We start from the raw sequence: 21889 nt of genomic DNA, 5'->3' as shown, positions 1-21889 counted from the left end.
ACGTCGTAATTTCCGGCGTCATAGTTGACGCCGAAGCCTTACACACGGTTGCGTCTTTAGTGTTGCGAGTGTGTCATTTCCGGTTATTGTTGGCACCAAAAAATTTTCTGTTACGTTGTGCGTCATACTTGCCACCAAATTTTTTTCATTATTTTATTACCCCATTGATGTTGGCCGCTTGCCTTTTTCTCTATCAGAGCGCTATGCTATTTGCATTTTTTCCCATTCCTGAAACTGTTATATAAGGAAATTGATAATTTTGCTTTACATGTTGTTTTTTCTTTTATATTTTGCAAGATGTCTCAATCTGATCCTGGCCCAGAAGTATCTGCTGGAACTTTGCTGCCTGACATCGGTTCTACCAAAGCTAAGTGCATTTGTTGTAAGATTGTGGAAATTATTTCTCCGAATGTCATTTGTAATAGTTGTCATGATAAACTTTTACATGCAGATAGTGTGTCCATCAGTAATAGTACATTGCCAGTTGCAGTTCCTTCAACTTCTATTGGATATAATATACCTATGAATTTTAAAGAATTTGTTTCTGATTTTATTCAGAAGGCTTTGTCTGCATTTCTACCTTCTAATAAACGTAAAAGGTCTTTTAAAACTTCTCATTCAGTTGATGAAATTTCAAATGACCAACAACATAATAATTTATCCTCCTGATGAGGATCTATCTGATACAGAAGATTCTTCCTCAGACATTGACACTGACAAATCTCCTTATTTATTTAAAATAGAGTATATGCATTCTTTATTAAAAGAAGTGTTAATTACTTTGGATATTGAGGTAACCAGTCCTCTTGACGTTAAATCTAATAAACGTTTAAATGCTGTTTTCATACCTCCTGTGGTTTCTCCAGGGGTTTTTCCTATTCCTGAGGCTATTTCTGATATGATTTCTAAGGAATGGAATAAGCCAGGTACTTCTTTTATTCCTTCTTCAAAGTTTAAAAAATTGTATCCTTTACCAGCAATTTCTATAGAGTTTTGGGAAAAAGTTTGATGGGGCTATCTCTACTCTTGCTAAACGTACTACTATTCCTATGGAAGACAGTACTTCTTTTAAAGATCCTTTAGATAGGACACTTGAATCTTATCTAAGGAAAGCCTATTTATGTCCAGGTCATCTTCTCAGTCCTGCAATTTCTTTGGCTGATGTTGCGGCTGCATCAACTTTTTGGTTGGAGAATTTAGTGCAACAAGAATTGGATCCTGACATGTCTAGCATTGTTCGCTTACTGCAACATGCTAATCATTTTATTTGTGATGCCATTTTTTATATTATCAAAATTGATTTTAGATCCATGTCTTTAGCTATTTTAGCTAGAAGAGCTTTGTGGCTTAAATCTTGGAATGCTGATATGACATCTAAGTCTAGATCACTATCTCTTTCTTTCCAAGGTATTAATTTATTTGGTTCTCGGTTGGATTCTATTATTTCAACTGTTACTGGGGAAAAGGGAGTTTTTCTGCCTCAGGATAAAAAGCCTAAGGGTAAATCGAAGGCTTCTAACCGTTTTCGTTCCTTTCGTCAAAATAAGAAACAAAAATCTAATCCTTCCCCCAAGAAAATATGTTTCCAATTTGAAGCCTTCCTCATTTGGAATAAATCCAAGCTATTTAAGAAACCAAAGTCAGCCCTTAAATCCGCATGAAGGTGCGGCCCTCATTCCAGCTCAGCTGGTAGGGGGCAGACTAAGGTTTTTCAAGGATTTTTGGATAAATTCTGTCCAAAATCAATGGATTCAGAGCATTGTCTCTCAAGGGTATCGAATAGGATTGAGTAAGACCTCCTGTGAGAAGATTTTTTTCTTTCACGTATCCCAGCAAATCCAGTAAAAGTTCAGGCTTTCCTGAAGTGTGTCTCAGACCTGGAGGTTTCAGGGGTCATCATGCCGGTTCCTTTTCAGGAACAAGGTCTGGGGTTTTATTCAAATCTATTCATTGTCCCAAAGAAAGAAAATTCATTTAGACCAGTTCTGGATCTGAAAATTTTGAATCGTTATGTAAGAGTACCAACTTTCAAGATGGTGACTATAAGGACTATTCTGCCTTTTGTTCAGCAAGGACATTATATGTCTACAATAGACTTGCAGGATGCTTACCTTCATATTCCGATTCATCCAGAACATTATCAGTTCGTGAGATTCTCTTTTCTAGACAAGCATTACAAATTTGTTGCTCTTCCATTTGGCCTAGCGACAGCTCCAATAATCTTTTCAAAGGTTCTGGGTGCCCTACTCTCTGTAATCAGAGAACAGGGTATTGCAGTGTTTCCTTATTTGGACGATATCTTGGTACTAGCTCAGTCTTTACATTCTGCAGAATCTCGCACAAATCAACTAGTGTTGTTTCTTTGAAAACATGGTTGGAGGATCAATTTACCAAAAAGTTTCTTGATTCCTCAGACAAGGGTCACCTTTTTAGGTTTCCAGATAGATTCAGTGTCCATGACTCTATCTGAAAAGGGAAAAGGGATTTGTTAAAGGGACATTTGAAATTGGTTGCAGCATGTCGGCACCTTCAGTTTCAGTCATTCCCTTCAGTGGCTATGTGTATGGAAGTTTTAGGCCTCATGACTGCAGCATCGGACGCGATTCCCTTTGCTCGTTTTCACATGAGACCTCTCCAGCTTTGTATGCTGAATCAATGGTGCCGGGATTTTACAAAGATATCACAATTAATATCCTTAAATCCCAATGTTCGACACTCTCTGACGTGGTGGTTAAATCACCAGCATTTAGTTTAAGGGGCCTCTTTTGTTCGGCCAACCTGGATTGTGATCACAACAGATGCGAGTCTTTCAGGTTGGGGAGCTGTCTGGGGATCTCTAACAGCACAAGGGGTTTGGAAATCTCAAGGGGCAAGATTACCAATCAATATTTTAGAACTCCGTGCAATTCTCAGAGCTCTTCAGTTTTGGCCTCTGTTGAAGAGAGAACCGTTCATTTGTTTTCAGACAACAATATTACAATGGTGGCATATGAGTTTGCACAGACACATCATATGACCAAACACTTTGTATATATCGCCAATGAAAATAACTAATAGCGTAACTGCTTTCAAATAAAGTACAACACTCCCCCTATAACTTTTTGTAAATTATTTTATCGTATCCACCCACTGAATACCCTCACCAATTGGATCATACAGATAGATTAATCACAAAGTCGAGGTGACGACATCATACACGCCCATTAGATGTGACCAATAGTAGATTACTACTAACATGATGATACCCAATTTAATTTTGACATTGGCAATCAACCACAGATATTCTAACATCCTTACTGCAACAAGCAGTCGAAATAAATGGCGTTTATCAGTGATTTACTTTATTTTAACATAGAAATTATATCATGGACCTAATAATGGCCCTTTCATTTATTATTCACATATAAGTTGGGGTGACGATATCACACACGCCCATCAGACATGACCAATAGCAGATCATTACTATTATGACGACACCACAATTCCTTCACATCAGTATCCAATCATAGACATTCAGGTAGTTTAACTGCATTATGCAGTCGAAACAAACAATGTTTTTTAGCAATTTATAACATTCAAATATTAAAACGACAACATGCACATATTAATGGTTCTTTATTCATCACACATTACGTTTTTAAACAAATGATGATTGTTAGGAATTCATTACTTCTAAATATAGAAATGATAACTTCCAACTCACGTCAGTAAATATCACACTATCCGGATCCAGTAAATACTGGAGTAGAAAGGAGTCGACTGTAGACTTGTCCACTTTCACAAATAAGGTATTGGTAAATAAGTTTATTCATTAGTTCTAGATTATCACTATATGATCTGGGTAGTCCAGACCACTTGAGAAATTACACTAACTAATACGCTTGATTATTTATTTAACATATCATGAACGCTTTGAATTATCTAATGAGAGAGGTATAAGGTTTTTTATTAAAAAGGTCAGAATTAACATATATTCCTATAGGGTCCATGATTTGTTTCAAATTGTGATTTATTTTGTTTTATTACTGATTAGTACATGTCATTTTAGTACTACTGTTTTATTAGTCTGTTTAGCACACTGGGAAAATTATAGTGTAATGATGACAATTACTTTATTTAGCCTATAGATCAAACGGTTTCAATCCATTTATCTTTATATGTATGTCAATGGGTGAATTTGTATTTTTTTAGATGCAAACTATGTAGTCGTAGCTAATTGACAATTATGCATAATAACCTGCACACTGAGTGGGAGGGGCCATTAGGTAATCTTCCAGTTTAAAAGGCCAGAGCTTCCATTAGTCAAACAGATGCCTGAGGAAACAGCCAGTCTGGCTGAGAAACGCGTTGCAACTGTTTTTAACATTTGTTTTTATATATTGGGGAGCAACTGTCTACATCCCCTGATTTTTTAACAATTGTATCAATAAATTGCAATTTTTTATGGAAGCCTGAGCCTGCTCTTTATTTGAATACATTGGAGTTCATCATCCTGTTGCAAGATCAGTGTAGCAGGGTCACTGCGATTCCCTAGCTTGTCTCAATCAGCACATTGGTGCTGCTCCCTTTGTGAGTATAATATCATCTTATGTATCTCTCTAGTATAATCAAATCATTCCAACCCTAATTTCACTACTATATACAGCTGAGAGCTGGCTCTGAGATTCAAAGTGGCTCTGAATTATAAGTGGCCGAGTTAAGAAATGGAGTTAAATCCATAATGCTATCATCTAGAATGCTCTACTAACATTGAAGCATTGTTCTAACTATTCATCATCTCATCTCTCCACAGGTATGCATTTTCTTCTCTGCATTTCTTGCCCTGGTTGTTATCCCATGTCCCTTTAATGTTTTTTTCAATATACTGGTATGCATTTTCTTCTCTGCATTTCTTGCCCTGGTTGTTATCCCACGTCCCTTTAATGTTTTTTCAATATACTGGTATGCATTTTCTTCTCTGCATTTCTTGCCCTAGTTGTTATGTATTTCCTCTTATGTCTGAATTTATGACTTTTTATGTATAATTGTTATCAGCTCCATTGTATAATTTCTGTGTGCATCCCCCAGCCATTTGCTCACCCCCCCCATCTAATTTACAAGTGTGTAACTCCAGTCTACCTAACTAGTCTACTTGTAACACAGCTGCCTTGAATCAAATCATTCCAACCCTAATTTCACTACTATATACAGCTGAGAGCTGTCTCTGAGGCCTTGGCTCTGAGATTCAAAGTGGCTCTGAATTATAAGTGGCCGAGTTAAGAAATGGAGTTTTGAAACTGGAGGGGAAACTGCAGACCCCACTAACAGGTTATCCTTACTAACTATACACCTGCACAATGTTCTCTATGTCCTTTCTTATCTTTCTGTCTCACTGCATGCCCTTATAACATCAATAATCTCCACACTATCCTAATCTCTCCCTCCCTCCTCTCATCCCCTATGCTGTCCTCTCATGAACTACTCTGTTTCCTTAGCAATACTTCACCATCTAACTCTCCTGTGTCTAATCTTACCCCCTCATACAAGTCTCACTCTCACCTTCTGTCGCTCTCGCTGCTACTACTGCTTGCTGCTGGTGACATCTCTCCTAACCCTGGCCCTGCAGCAATCACCACACTCTTAAACTCTCGCTCAGTCCCCCACAATACAAACTCAAGGTCACGCGATCCCAACAATCTCATCTCCATTAACCCACATCGCTTATCCCCTCTCTTTTCTTGTGCCCTCTGGAATGCACGCTCTGTCTGTAACAAACTTACAGCTGTTCACGACTTGTTTGTTTCTAACGCTTTCAATCTTCTAGCAATTACTGAAACCTGGCTTTCTTCCTCTGACACTGCTTCCATTGCTGGTCTAACGCATGGCGGTCTCCACTTTAGCCACACACCTAGGCCAGGTGAGAGACATGGTGGCGGTGTTGGAATCTTACTGTCCCCTTCCTGCTCCTATCAGCACCTCCATCCTCATCCATCTCTCTCCTTCTCCTCCTTTGAAGTCCATTGCATCTGCATTTTCTCCCCCCTCTCCCTCAAGGTGGCAGTTATCTATCGCCCACCCTGGACCATCCTCCATTCATCGACAACTTTGCTGCCTGGCTTTCTCACTTTCTCTCTACAAATACACCTGCTCTAATCCTAGGGACTTCAACATCCCCATTGATAACCCATCTACCCCTGCTGCCTCTAAACTTCTCTCACTCACAAACTCCTTTAGTCTTTCACAATCCACCCTATTCCCTACTCACCGTAACGGACACTCTCTTGATCTGGTATTCTCCTACCTCTGCTCCCTTTCTGATGTCATCTGTCACCCATTTCCCATCTCAGACCACCATCTGCTCACCTATAATCTCAATGTACAGGCTAAACCTATTTCTACCCCCCGCCTCCGCACCTGTAGAAATCTGCACACTGTGGATCCTCTCCAACTTTCTAACCTTATTCAAAAAACGTCTTCCCCACACTTCACGGTATCCTGCCCTGACCTTGCTACAAGCCACTATAACAATACTCTCTCCTCTGCACTCAACACCCTTGCTCCTCCACAAATACGCAAAACCCCACATCATCAGCTCCAGCCCTGGCACTCTCAGCAAACACGCTATCTACAAAAAAAGTGCTGCTGAACGTGCCTGGAGGAACCCGATTTCCTACACTATAAGTTTATTCTTTATTCTTACTCCTCTGCCCTTCACTTAGCCAAGCAAAACTACTTCTCTTCTCTCATATATTCTCACTCCTCAAACCCTAAACGTCTCTTCTCCACTTTCAACACTCTCCTCTATCCACCTGCACCACCCCCCTCATCTGACTTTAGTGCTCAAGACTTGGCAGACTACTTTTTCAACAAAACACTTACCATCAGAAGCAACATCCCACCACAAGACTGCAACCTTTCATCTCCGCCCCCGGTCACCCCCTCCAACACTCTCAGTACCTTCCCCCCAACCACTTAGAATGAAGTGAGTTCCCTAATATCTTCCTCACACCTCACTACATGCCCCCTTGACCCTATCCCTTCACATCTAATACCTTCTCTGTCCTCTACCCTCACTCCAGCTCTTACTCACATATTCAACTGATCCCTTACTACTGGTTCATTTCCATCATCCTTCAAACATGCAAAGGTCACCCCCATCCTCAAAAAACCCTCCCTCAACCCCAATTCTCCTGCAAACTACCGCCCCACATCACTACTTCCGCTAGCTTCTAAAGTCCTGGAAAAACTAGTTTTCGATTGCCTAACACACTTCCTATCCTCCAACTCATTGCTTGACCCCCTGCAATCTGGCTTCCGTCCCCAACACTCAACTGAGACGGCCCTCACCAAGGTTACTAACGATCTTCTTTCTGCTAAAAACAATGGCCACTATTCTATACTTATTTTACTTGACCTGTCTGCTGCTTTTGACACTGTTGACCATCCCCTCCTCCCACAGACTCTCAGCTCCCTTGGGCTCTGTGACATGGCCCTCTCCTGGATCCACTCTTATCTATCTAATAGGTCCTTTTCTGTCTCATTTGCTGGCGACTCATCCTCTCCATTGCCTCTGTCTGTTGGAGTACCTCAAGGCTCTGTTCTAGGCCCTCTACTCTTCTCTATTTATACTTCCTCACTGGGTAAACTTATGAGTAGCCTCTGCTAGGCTAATCCACCTCTCCCGACGCTTTGTATCTGCCGCACCCCTCTGTGAGTCCCTTCACTGGCTCCCCATTCACAGCAGAATTAAATTCAAAATTCTCACTCTGACCTACAAATCCCTTACCAATGCAGCCCCCCCATACCTGTCCTCACTCATCAACAAATATACTCCATCCCGTCCCCTAAGATCCAACAACGATCTACTCCTTGCCTCTTCTACCATCACCTCCTCTCATGCTAGACTACAGGACTTCTCTCGTGCGGCACCAACCCTCTGGAACGCACTTCCTCATGCTGTCAGACTTTCCCCCAACCTCTCCTCCTTTAAACGCTCCCTAAAGACCTTCTTGTTAAGGGAAGCCTATAACCAAATCAGTAACTAATAAATTCCACTTGCTTAATAGTTGCCCTCATCTAACTTCACACTAACATCATTCCCACCTTTGCGGCCCCCACCTCCTGTTTCTCACCCTCCTCCCTTTTAGATTGTAAGTTCCCACAGGAACAGGGCTCCCAATAACTCCTGTATTTGTTTGTTTGTCTGGTGTCTCATTGTACTTTGTACTTGTGTCTTTTTATCTTTGTTACCTATGAACAGTGCTGCGGAATCTGTTGGCGCTTTATAAATAAAGAATAATAATAATAATAATCATCACTCTTGCAATGTTGCACTAGGAGGTGTGATCCTCTTTCACAGATTTTAGTCTATTTGTTATCTTTTCTGGTTCCAGGAAAGGTCAGAAGGCTTCTGCCGTTTCTTTGGCATCATGGTTAAAGCTTTTAAATCATCAAGCTTATTTGGAGTCGGGTAAAGCTCATTCTACTAGATCAGTTTCCACTTCTTGGTCTTATCTACTTTTGAATGATAATTATGTAATCATAATACTTGTCCTTATTCACAGTGTAATCATGACAGGCAAGAGTATGATTATACAGTTTTGTCTTATATACTGATAGAACTATGTTTGGTACTCTAACAGGTGAATCAGGTAGCAGTGTCACTTGCGTCATATGGCAGATATCATCAGAGACACTAAGCAAGTGATGTTTTGATAGTTCTGGTGTTGTGCAGAATTTCAATTACACATTTCAAATAATGATGGATATACATATTACAGTAAGTTTGCTCTTGTTTTTGTAAATATGTCTTCATCTAGTGGGAAATAACTAGCATGTTCCACGTCTTAGAATATACCATATATGTTAATATCCAATAACTAGAGTATGTTTGTTGCAGGCTGCAATTGTACTCATATTAGAAAGTATTTGGGCTTTAGGAACCAGTATATGGCAATATATTGCAAATATGAGTTTATTCATTATACATTATTCTAAGTATGTATATAAATATTTAGTTAAGTGTTTCACTCTTAGGACAATGTATTGCCTGTAAAGAACAAATGTAAGTAACTGTCTTTGTTTTCTTCTGCAATAACATTATGTGAATGTGTTTACCTATTTATGTATGTTTGTTCTTCTCTCATATATTCAAAGGGTTAATATGGGTGCTATCTAACCAGACGTGCTGAACACACAGGTGTTTCCAGAGAATAGCGCCCCTCCTCCCCCATTTTTTAGACCAATAATTTACCTGTATAGGATTTTTTAAGGATGTTAGGACGTGCACAGGTTAGACTATGACTACAGGTAATACCCGAAACGCGTAAGCCATTGTGCTGCGCTTCTCATGGAATCTTTTGTATATGTGGCTTGGTATACTTTTAAAAGAAGTTAAAATAAATGTTAATTTTTATCCAATGGAACTTTCTGAGAGCGTTTTTATTATCTACTTATTGCACTCTTTGTGACCGGCAACACGCCTCCTGATTGCGGTTTTGACGTACCTACGGATTGGATGCCAGACATTGGATGTCACACCCCTTACCCTGAAGACGCAGGATACACAGAAGAAACACACTGCAGCGGTATGCTGATGGGAGACTGAAGCTCACACGTCCAATTTGGATTACAACATTCAAGGTACTGATTACCGTGTTTATCTATGTGCATTCGAAGTGGGGCATTTTTTGTGATTACAGTGTTAACACAGAGTTGTTTCAGACATACAAGGTCTGTCACCTAGTCCGCATTTAAGATGTGCTAGAGGGAGTGTATCCCAGGGTGAACACTGCCACATACATATTACCACGGGTCTCTCAGCACCGCTAGCTATCTGAGTAAGGGGTACCTTTATGGGACTAACATCCTTTCCAGATAACTAAGAAATATACAAACTATATGTTTAAGCTTCAGAGTGTTTAGCCTGCAATCCCCTTTAAATTGTTTATTTTAAGAATGAAGCCTCAGTTGATCAGATTTACAAAGCAGCAACTTGGTCTTCTTTGCATACTTTTACTAAATTCTTACCATTTTTATGTATTTGCTTCTTCGGAAGCAGTTTTTGGTAGGAAAGTTCTTCAGACAGAGTTTCAGTTTGATTCTTCTGCTTATGATTTAAGTTTTTATTTTTTTGAGAATAAACTTATATTTGGGTTGTGGATTAATTTTTTTCAGCGGAAATGGCTGTTTTTATTTTGTCCCTCCTCTCTAGTGACTCTTGCGTGGATGTTCCACATCTTGGGTATTGCTATCCCATACGTCACTAACTCATGGACTCTTGCCAATTACATAAAAGAAAACCTAATTTATGTGAGAACTTACCTGATAAATTAATTTCTTTTCATATTGGCAAGAGTCCATGAGGCCCACCCTTTTTATGGTGGTTATGACTTTTTTGTATAAAGCACAATTATTTCCAAATTCCTTTGTTGATGCTTTTTACTCCTTTCTTATTTCACACCACTTCTTGGCTATTCGTTAAACTGAATTGTGGGTGTGGTGAGGGATGTATTTATAGTCATTTTGAGGTTTGGGAAACTTTGCCCCTCCCGGTAGGATTGTATATCCCATACGTCACTAGCTCATGGACTCTTGCCAATATGAAAGAAATGAATTTATCAGGTAAGTTCTTACATAAATTATGTTTTTTATCACAGATGCACACATGCATTACAAAATGGCACAGTAGACCCATAACTGCTAGCTAGCAAGTGATTGGTGCATGACTGGGTGAAAATGTCATTAAGTCTAGATGGGCTTGTACTATATTGTTTTGACATGAAGATAATAAAGTAGGATGTGACAGTACAATTAAATAAAGTAGGCTGATGGGAAGCACTCAGATGAATATTCCAAATTGTGTGAATACCTCACCAGAACTAAAAACAACTGCTATATAAACTCCCATATTATGAGAACATAATCTCTGTGAGAATGACACAGAAGCCAATGTTATAAATCTCTAACAGACTATCACTAAATATAGAGGCATACAAAGTATGTAATCATTAACAATTGGCACTATAGACATAAAGAAAAGTATCTATATCAAAACTCCTACAAAAATAGGAGTTAAGTTACTAAATGATAAAACAGTTTAACAGCTTAATGAGATAGAATCTCCTAATATATGAGCTGAACCATATTAAATTTGTATAAAATGATACTATCTCAGCAGTTTAACCATTTACATACACATGAAACAATAGTCATGCAAGTACAAACAAGCGGTTTCCATTACAAGGAGGTTGGGGAGTAGTTTCCTTATTTTATATGTAAGGTACATTAAAAGTAAAATTACTAGCATAACAAGATAAAATATTAAAGTACAGATTAGTGTATGCATGTCTCATAATCAGGGTAACTGTCAGGGATAAGACAGGTGTTCAAATTAGCATTGAGTGTGTAGGGGTAACCTGAATCATATACAAGTTCTATATACTAAGAAATTAGCTATAACACATAACGCACTGCCCCAGTCGCTGACATTCCTTTAAAGGGACACTCAAGTCCAAATAAACTTTTATGATTAAGAAAGATTATGCAGTTTTAAGACACTTTCCAATTTGCCCTGATAGTATGCTGTGGAGCGACATAAGCCTAAAAAATGTATACCCAGAGGATCTGTGTTTGCAGGAGAAAAAGTTTTTGGGGGATCTGTGTACTATCAGTATTTAAGTGCAGAACTCCAGATAAACTGACAAGCAAACAGTGGTGAGGGTAATTTTTCTCACTTTGAAATAACTTGTAAAAGTTGAAGAATTTTGAACACCTTGACGTATTGTGACTCACAATGGGAGACACAAGGAAAGCTGTTATCAAATTGGCGGGCCGGAAAACGGTACAAGCTAAACAAGCTGAGCAAACCTTAAGTGACCTCTAAGGGGGAATCCTCCGAGAAGAGGTCCGGTAAGAAAAGTTACCACTGAGGTGGATTCTCCAAGAAGAGGTCCGGTAAAGTATAGCTTTCACTGAGGGGTTAATCCTGCAATACCAGTGAAAAGAAGCCTCAAGCCACAAATTGCTCTTGGCATACTAAGTACATTCGGGGTGTCAAATATAATATATGTTTGCTAATGAAGATCAATAATTTGATGAACTATGCACATTAGATGAACTCTATATGATCAAGGATACAACACAAAATTATTATTTGTCATATTTTCTTGACAAAACTGTTACCAACGTAACTGTAAACTGCCATTTTTAAAAAACAAACAGCTTGATCGATCAAACTATTTCATATATATATAGGAACAGATAGATCCTCTGATGTATACTAAGACAATAATAGACTGTCTTTAATATTCCTATCGCACCTTTTTATTTTATTAGTTTTTAACTCATGTTGAATAAATTTGTTATTATTTTTGGGTAATTTTTGATATTTGTTTTAAATCTGTTATTATCTTATGACTTATTAATTTATTATCCATTTGTACCAAACATTTATTAAAGGGCCATGATACCCAAATGTTGAAACACTTGAAAGCGAAGCAGCATAGCTGTAAAAATCTGAGTAGAAAATATCACCTGAACATCTCTATGTAAAAAAAGAAAGATATTTTACCTCAAAATGTCCTAAGTATTCAAACCCCATTGTAAAAGACTTTAAGCAGCAAATCAGTATGTCTGTCCCGGGACAGCTAAGGGAAGTGAGCTTCGTGCACACTCATATTATTTCCTTATTCAGTTTAAGGAAGTTTACTATGAAAATCTCATGAGAGTTAAGTGAAATCTCATGAGATCACAGTAAAAGAGTTCATGACCTCAGCACTGCTGATGCTGATTGGCTGCTGTTCTTTTCTTCATTATTATTATTTTTTTACCTGCAGCTGGGCAGCAGCTGAGTATAACTTTTTACACAGAACTTACTCTGGTGAGCTGAGGAAACTGTGAGGTAAAATATCTTCCTTTTTTTACATAGAGATACTCATGTGATATTTTCCTGTCCGCTTTTCACAGTTATACTGCATCAGTTTCAAGTGATTTAGCTTATGAGTATTATGTCCCTTTAACTTGTACTAATCCATTTTTAAGGCACTTTAGAATTCCATTTTGGATGCATTTTAGATTGTAATAGTGATTATTCACATTCAGTAAATTCATTTTGGTCAGAGCTTTTTAAAGAAGCCAGAAGTATTTTTTAAGTTAGTTTAATGCTTTCCAATAAACAATATCAAGAATTGGTATCCCATATGTGCTATAAGGAACTAAACACCTAGATTACGAGTTTTGTCGGTAAAGGACCCGCGGTGCTAACAAGCCTTTTTTTCCAGCACACCCTTAAGACAACGCTGGTATTACGAGTTGCCTGAATGGCTGTGTTAGCCTCAGATAAGTGAGCATGGAGCCAAATTTAGCTCCACTTCAACCCGCAATACCAGCGTTGCCTATGGTAGCGGTAAGCTGGCTAAACTTGCTCGTGCACGATTTCCCCATAGGAATCAATGGGGCTGAGCTGGCTGAAAAAAAAACCTAACACCTGCAAAAAAAGCAGCGTTTCAGCTCCTAACGCAGCCCCATTGTTTCCTATGGGGAAATTAATTTTTATGTCTGCATCCTAACACCCTAACAATGAACCCGAGTCTAAACTCCCCTAATATTACACTTACTTAACCCCTAATCTTCCCGCCCCCCGCTATTGCTGACTCCTACATTATATTATTAACCCCTAATCCTGCCGCTCCGGGACACCGCCGCAACCTGCATTATAGATATGAACCCCTAATCTGGTGTCCCTAACATCGCCGACACCTATAATTATATTATTAACCCCTAATCTGTCCCCCCCAACGTCGCCGCCACCTACCTACACATTATTAACCCCTAATCTGCTGAACCGGACATAGTCGCCACTATAATAAAAGTATTAACCCCTAAACCCGCCGCACTCCCGCCTCGCAAACACTATAATAAATTTTATTAACCCTATTTAATAGCTACCTAGTTAAAATAAATACACATTTACCTGTAAAATAAATCCTAACCTAAGTTACAAATACACCTAACTACACTATCAATAAATTAATTAAATAAATTAACTACAATGATCTCACACACCCCTACTCTAAAACCACCCGATCCCCACTTAAATAAACCTAACACTACCCCTTGAAGATCACCCAACCTTGAGCCGTCTTCAGCCAGCCGGCCACCGATGGGCCAGAAGTGGACATCTGGAGCGGCAGAAGTCTTCATCCAAGCAGCATCTTCTATCTTCAATCAACCGGAGCGGAGACATCTTGAATCCAGCCGAAGCGGAGCCATCCATTTGTTCCGATGTCCTGAGGCCGAATGAAGGTTCCATTAAATGACGTCATCCAAGATGGCGTCCCTCCGAATTCCGATTGGCTGATAGGATTCTATCAGCCAATCGGAATTAAGGTAGGAAAAATCTGATTGGTTGATGTAATCAGCCAATCGGATTGAACTTCAATCCAATTGGCTGATTGGATGAGCTAATAGAATTGACTTTGCATTCTATTGGCTCATCCAATCAGCCAATCGGATTGAAGTTCAATCTGATTGTCTGATTAAATCAACCAATCGGATTTTTCCTACCTTAATTCCGATTGGCTGATAGGATTCCATCAGCCAATCGGAATTCGAGGGACGCCATCTTGGATGACGTCATTTAAAAGGAACCTTCATTCGGCCTTAGGACATCGGAAGAAGAGGATGGCTCGGCGTCGGCTGGATTCAAGATGGCTCCCCTCCGCTCTGGTTGATTGAAGATAGAAGATGCCGCTTGGATGAAGACATCTGCCGCTTGGAGGACCTCTTCTACCCCGATCGGATGAAGACTTCTGCCGCTCCAGATGTCCACTTCTGGCCCATCGGTGGCCAGCTGGCTGAAGACGGCTCAAGGTAGGGTGATCTTCAGGGGGGTAGTGTTAGGTTTATTTAAGGGGGGATCTGGTGGTTTTAGAGTAGGGGTGTGTGGGTGGTGGGTTGTAATGTTGGGGGGGGATTGTATTTTTTTACAGGTAAAAGAGCTGATTACTTTGGGGCAATGCCCCGCAAAATGCCCTTTTAAGGGCTGGTAAAGAGCTGATTACTTTGTAATTTAGTTTAGGGTAGGGAATTTTAGATTAGGTATAATTAGTTTAAAATTCTTGTAATATTTTTTTATTTTTTGTAATTTAGTGTTTGTTTTTTGTATTATATTTTAGTTTATTGAATTGTATTTTAGTTTAGATCATTGTAGTTAATTTATTTAATTAATTTATTGATCGTGTAGTGTTAGGTGTATTTGTAACTTAGGTTAGGATTTATTTTACAGGTAAATGTGTATTTATTTTAACTAGGTAGCTATTAAATAGTTATTAACTATTTAATAGCTATTGTACCTAGTTAAAATAAATACAAAGTTGCCTGTAAAATAAATATAAACCCTAATATAGCTACAATATAACGAATAATTATATTGTAGCTATTTTAGGGTTTATATTTATTTTACAGGCAAGTATTTAGTTTTAAAGTTCGTTTTATTTAAATTATATTTCAGTTAGGGGGGTGTTAGGGTTAGGGTTAGACTTAGGTTTAGGGGTTAATAACTTTATTATAGTAGCGGCGCCGTTGGGGCCGGCTGATTAGGGGTTAATAAAATTTATTATAGTGTTTGCGGCGGTTTAGGGGTTAATACTTTTATTATATTGACAGCGATGTCCGGTCGGCAGATTAGGGGTTAATAAGTGTAGGTAGGTTGTGGCGACGTTGGGGGCGGCAGATTAGAGGTTAATAAATATAATATAGTGTCGTGCGATGTTAGGGGCAGCAGATTAGGGGTTCATAGCTATAATGTAGGTGGCGCGTGTCCGGTCGGAAGATTAGGGGTTAATATTTTTATTATTGGTTTGCGATGTGGGGGGGCCTTGGTTTAGGGGTTCATAGGTAGTTTATGGGTGTTAGTGTACTTTGTAGCACTGTAGTTAACAGCTATATGTTCCGGCGTTAGCCCATAAAACTCTTAACTACTGACTTTTTTTTTTGCGGTTGGAGTCTTGGAGGTAGAGGCTCTACCGCTCACTTTCTCCAAGGACTCGTAATACCAGCGTTAGCCAAATCCCATAGAAAAGATAGGATACGCAATTGACGTAAGGGGATTTGCGGTAGCCTCGAGTCGCGGAAAAAAGTGAGCGGTAGACCCTTTCCTGTCTGACTCGTAATACCAGCGTTAGATAAAAAGCAGCGTTAGGACCCCCTAACGCTGCTTTTTAAAGCTAACGCAGAACTCGTAATCTAGGCGTTAGAATTTAAGTTTGGATGAATTTTAGATAATATTAGTGATTATTTACATTGTCAATTCATTGTGGTCAGTGTTTGTGAAAGAAGCTAGAAGCAGTTTTTAAGTTAGTTTAACTGGTATCACGAACTGGTATCTCCTATTTGTCTTTAATGAATATGTGTTAGTATTAGAACAGTAATAAATAGCATATGCCTTATGGATAACCTAACCCTTTAAAAGGAAACATACAAAACAATCAGCAATAATTATGAAACTATCAATTACATACTATCAGGGGATGATAAGCCTAGCTAACTTAATAATAAATCTCCTACAAAGAACAATACGAGGGAAAAAGATAGTGATAGAGCTTAAAACTGGCTCATTTTAAGACCATGTAAAGAAACCCCAAGTGCTGAGTAGACCAAGTACATAAGTCAACCTATAAGCATGAAAAGGAAGGTTACATCTATATAAAAAAAAATCTATATAAGTATATAACTGGGTTAAAAAACCCACAGTGAAGCATAAAACATAACAGCCCACATAATGAACTATAAATGCAGTCAAAGTGCTGAATATAGTAGTTCCTTTTACACTGTAGTCTAAGGAGTTACAAATGCCATGGAATAGGGCATCAGATCTGCAGATTGTCTTGTGAAGAAATAACATAGTGCCTTTCCCACCGTTTATGAAATTCAGTGAATTAAGAATCACTCATCAACTAATACAAATAAGATCTAATCCGCTCCCAATTCTAATATTATTATGGAGTAGTACACAATTTCCATCCTAGTTAACCCACTCCACAACCATACCGAAACAGAGTTGTATCAACATGCCATAAACAAGCCAAGTTTAAAATTCTTAAGTTCACTGCCAACATCCTAGATAAATGTAGAGTGGGCTATTAGCTTCATTAAGTGCTGCCGGGAACTCAAACTCAATTGCACATCTAGGGCTGGAAAAGCGATCTTCAGCTCCAATCAATCAGGGATCCCACACACTGATCCCTTTACATCTTAATTCCTGTAGGGGTCCACACTATACTCATATAGGCCAGCTACATCACCCCAAGTAGAAATCAATGAAGAGCTCTTAAATGCTTTAGGCTGTCACTGAGTGGGGTTTGTTTGCTCTATGGCGTCCTGCAGAGATGTTTCCTCTAGTTCTGACTCTCCCACTATAACGAGAGTACACTGTTGGCTCCTCAGCAACCTTCAACTGGATCTTCTGGGGCTCCTCTGAGCAGTGCAGATGAGGAATTGACTGCGGAGAACCTCCATATTCTACCGCCTTGAAAGCCTGTGTCAAAATTAGGGATTTCCTGATTCGGTGGCCTCAGTATATCATCTATTCCAGTAATACCTTTAGCGTGCAGATTTCCCCCATGTCTAGATGTACTTGAACAGCCCGATATGATAATTGTAGCTCCAATGGCTTCTCACAGCAATCTGGGTGGGGAGAATTTGCGGCAGCCTAGGCACCGAGAGCAGTAGGTTCTGCCATGTTGTATTATCAGTTACTAGAAGCCTTGTGGCCTTATCAAAGAACATAGGTCAGGAAGGTATCAAAGCATAGGCTTCTTTTGGGGATCTTGAATATAGTTCATAAATAATATGAATATCCATTAACCCCTTTGCTGCCAGGAATTTCAGAGAAAACCTTGTCCAAAATACAGAAGAGTTTTTTAGCATTTTTTGCTATCCCTCTATTTATGTTGAAATTGTTTTTATTGTAAATTTTACATATAGAATATACATGATTAAAACATTCCAGCAAGTTACATCTCTGAGCTTATTTTTACATTTTTGAAGAAAAAATGTATTCACATTATACAGCATGGAACTCAATAAGGTTACCTCAATATCAATTTATTCCCATATTAGGTTTTTATTTAATATACCATATACTTAGCCCTAAGAAAAGGGTCTCATTGCAGTCACAGCTCTCCTCCTTTTAGTATGAATTCTGGTTGTTGCATCAAAATTCTCTGTTTCTTTGTCGGCTTCATAATACATGAGAAATGGTTCCATTGCACTAGGAAAGCTCTCTTTGGTTTTAGGAGAGTCAGCAGCTGAGCTTGCCATATTGTAATGATATATACATTATATATCATTTACATATATTTATATATTTCTTTGGATGCTAGGTATTGGGAGAATGTAATAACGCCTGTTTCTTTTTGTAAGCCATACTAAATTTAACCAGATCTTGAAAAAAGATGGTAAACCCGTTGAAATGCGTTGAGCCAAATAAACAACGATTTTTTTATAAGAAATTAGTTTTTTCTTTCCTGACAGTTTTGTGGAATCACCTGTAGAGCCGTTAGTCTGATTTTATTCTATACAGATACAACTTATTTGGGAGAATCGTAAAGTACAGAATGGAAACTTTTGGAGACCCCCAAGAACCAGCGCCTCTGCTTGCAATACATATCGATTATACAGCCTTTGAGAGAGACTGTTGGAAGGCAGCAGTTCCGATTAGAGGGGAGTACCCATCCGTATTGTATACATTTCTTTTTTATTCTCAGAAATGTAATAATGCCTGTTCTGGCGATAGAGTAATTTGTTTTTGAAATATAGAGCTTAGTAATGCAGATGTCTGATTCCAAAATATCTTTAATTTTATCGCATTGCCACCCCATGGCTTATCACTCCATTTAAACAGAAATAGAGCCTTGTTTTTTGTTTACCTATCAATACTATATAAAAAATATTTAGTAGACAACTTAACATATTGATCTAGGCATATTTTGGTATATTTCATGCCACTGTTTCGCCACCAAATGTGATCATATTAAAAAAAAAAGTGTTCATTTTTTATGAACTTTGGGTTTCTCGCAGAAAATTATTTACACACAACTACTGCAGACATACATGGCTTTGCTGTAGCAAATGTAGTATTAAAACAATGTTAAGCACTTCCCTGTGGGTGTTCGCTGCCAGCTACGGTTCTCCCAAACTGTGTGTAGTAGACAGATATGTAGCAAAGTTGGCGGCACTGTGCCACTTTCAGGGATCCAACTGCTCCACATCCTCTGAATCTCCACACTCTTCACCTCCAAAATAAAAGCTCACAATAGTGCAGCAACTTTCCATACAACTGGGTGGTGCAGATTTAAAGTATACTCACAAGATGTTAGTGAAAAACAGGGCCTTTATTTAAAACCATCAGCAGGACGTAATCAGGTACAGCTTAAGAAGTTTATTGATACAGAGCTCAACGCGTTACGGGTATTTCAATAGCCTTTTTCAAGAGCAAAAGTTAAAAGCAGTATAGACACTTTGTTTTTATACTGTTTTTAACTTTTGCTCTTGAAAAGGCTCTTGAAATAGCCGAAACGCGTTTGAGCTCTGTATCAATAACTTCTTAAGCTGCATCAGATGATGTCCTGCTGATGGTTTTTAAATAAAGGCCTGTTTTTCACTAATATCTTATATTTAGTATACTGTAAATCTGCGCCGCCCAGTTGTATGGAAGTTGCTGCACTATTGTGAGCTTCATTTTGGAGGTGAGAAGAGTGTGGAGTTTCAGAGGATGTGGACAGCTTGGATCCCTGAAAGTGGCACAGTGCCTGCCAACTTTGCTACATACATGGCTTTGCAATTAATTAGAAGTTCTCTAATTGCAGCTGTGTCCACCACACTTCTGTGTGCATACACACATATGAACCAACATACACCAAACCAGGCACTATATGCACATAAACTTTAGCACACAACAGCTCTAATCATCAACATCAATTATATAATAACCTAATAAGGTAATGTATATTCTCAAAGTGCTTAGTTATGTCCAAAATTAATATGTCATAATTCTATGTCAGGTGTAATTTAATCTGAAGGAGAGTTTTTGTATTGTTTGCACTACATCTATATTGTATATTTTAATATACAGTTTAAACTTGAATTGGAAATGTCAAGCAGCTATGCAGAAGAAGCTTGCAGCAGGTGCACTGATGTATACACAAACAAGCATACAAAGATATGCAAGCACAACATAATTAATTAAACAAACCATAAAAATATTAATACACAAAGATGCAGATGCACACAGAAGCATCATGCCACCAATAGACAAATGAATAAGCACAAAAACACAAGTATATGTACAAAGAGAATTATACATAGTGCAGAATGATATAACATTATATTAGTGCTAGATTTATAAACCTAATATTGCCGGTGAATCTGTTATAAAAAAAAGGGTGTTTTCCAAAACCCACTCTCTGTGCTCTACTGAGCGGGGTCGTTTTTTACACTCAGCGCATTCTGGCCAGCTGTCTAGTCACAGCCCGGCCTGAGCCGCTCCATTACTCTCAGTGCAGCACTCGCTCCCGCTGTCAGACAGAGCAGGAGCGAGCTGCACTGAGAGTAATGGCGCGGTCGGGGCCCTACCACACACCCGGCTGTGACTAGACAGCAGGCCAGATGGGCTGAGGGTAAAAAAACAGACCCGCTCAGTAGAGCACAGAGAGCGGGTTCATAGAAAAACTCTTTTTTTACTAACAATTCACCGCCAATATTAGGTTGTATATACCTCCTAGCACTAATATAATAAATGTTATATCATTCTGCCACTAAGTGCAGAATTACATAACATTATTTTCTATGTTTTACTGGCCCTTTAATTAACACATAACTGTTCTACAACTAATGTGTACACTCATACAAATTAACATATCACAAACAGATCTAAAAATATATATTGCCAAAAATGCACATGGAATTGTATGCACAGCCAAACACAGACACCTTGACATATGTGCACATGCACACAGATACATTGATATACTGTATGTACATATACATACAGCCACACACCAGATTACAGTATTATTATAATTTATTTGTTTAGCACCACAAAATTCTGTAAGTCCAAGTACAGAGATGGGGTATACAATGACAAAGATTGTGATAGAGATGCAAAAACATACCAGACTAAACAAAACTAATACAGGAGAACCCTGCTCAACTACAATCCATGTGACAAACTACCCCAAACCTGTAGATTGAGGGTACAGAGTCATAAGGTTTGGGTTGTTTGTCACGAGGATTGTTGTTGCAGCAGTGAGTCCAAAGCAGAGGAGAGATGGTAAGATGGTAAACCACTCTGAGTAGGTGTGTTTTCAAAGCAGATCTGAAGCTATACAAGGTTGGAGTTTGATGGTGCAGGGTAGAGCATTCCAGAAGACAGGAGCAGCATGTGAGAAGTCCTTGGAGGCGGGAGAGTGACATAGAGAGTGGAGAGATATAAGTCAGAGGTTGATTGAAGAGGATGGGTCAGGGAGTATTCGGAGAGGAGAGAATATAGTTGGCAGCAAGGCTGTTGAGTAGTTTATAGTTTAGGGTTATACTTTGAATTGTAATCTAGATTGTATATGGAGCTAGTGTGTAGAGGGACTGGCAGAGCAGAGCAACTGATGTAGATTTGCAACTTAGGTGGATGAGTCTGGCTAAAGTATTCATGATAGATTAAAGGGGGAGAAGCGGTATTTGGGAACTCATTTAGAAGTAGTTGCAGTAGTCCATGCATGAAAAAACATAGAGAAAATTAATTAGTACATGCAGGATTTAATAAGAGCTTGTTATAGTGATTGAATGTGAGTTCAGAGTCGTGTGACCCCAAGACAGTGGACCTGGGGTGAAGTGTTGAGAATAGTCTCCAGATGTA

Source organism: Bombina bombina, chromosome 6 (genome assembly GCF_027579735.1).
Source record: "Bombina bombina isolate aBomBom1 chromosome 6, aBomBom1.pri, whole genome shotgun sequence".
NCBI classification, from domain to species: Eukaryota; Metazoa; Chordata; class Amphibia; order Anura; family Bombinatoridae; genus Bombina; species Bombina bombina.
Note: the sequence above shows the minus strand (reverse complement) of the source record.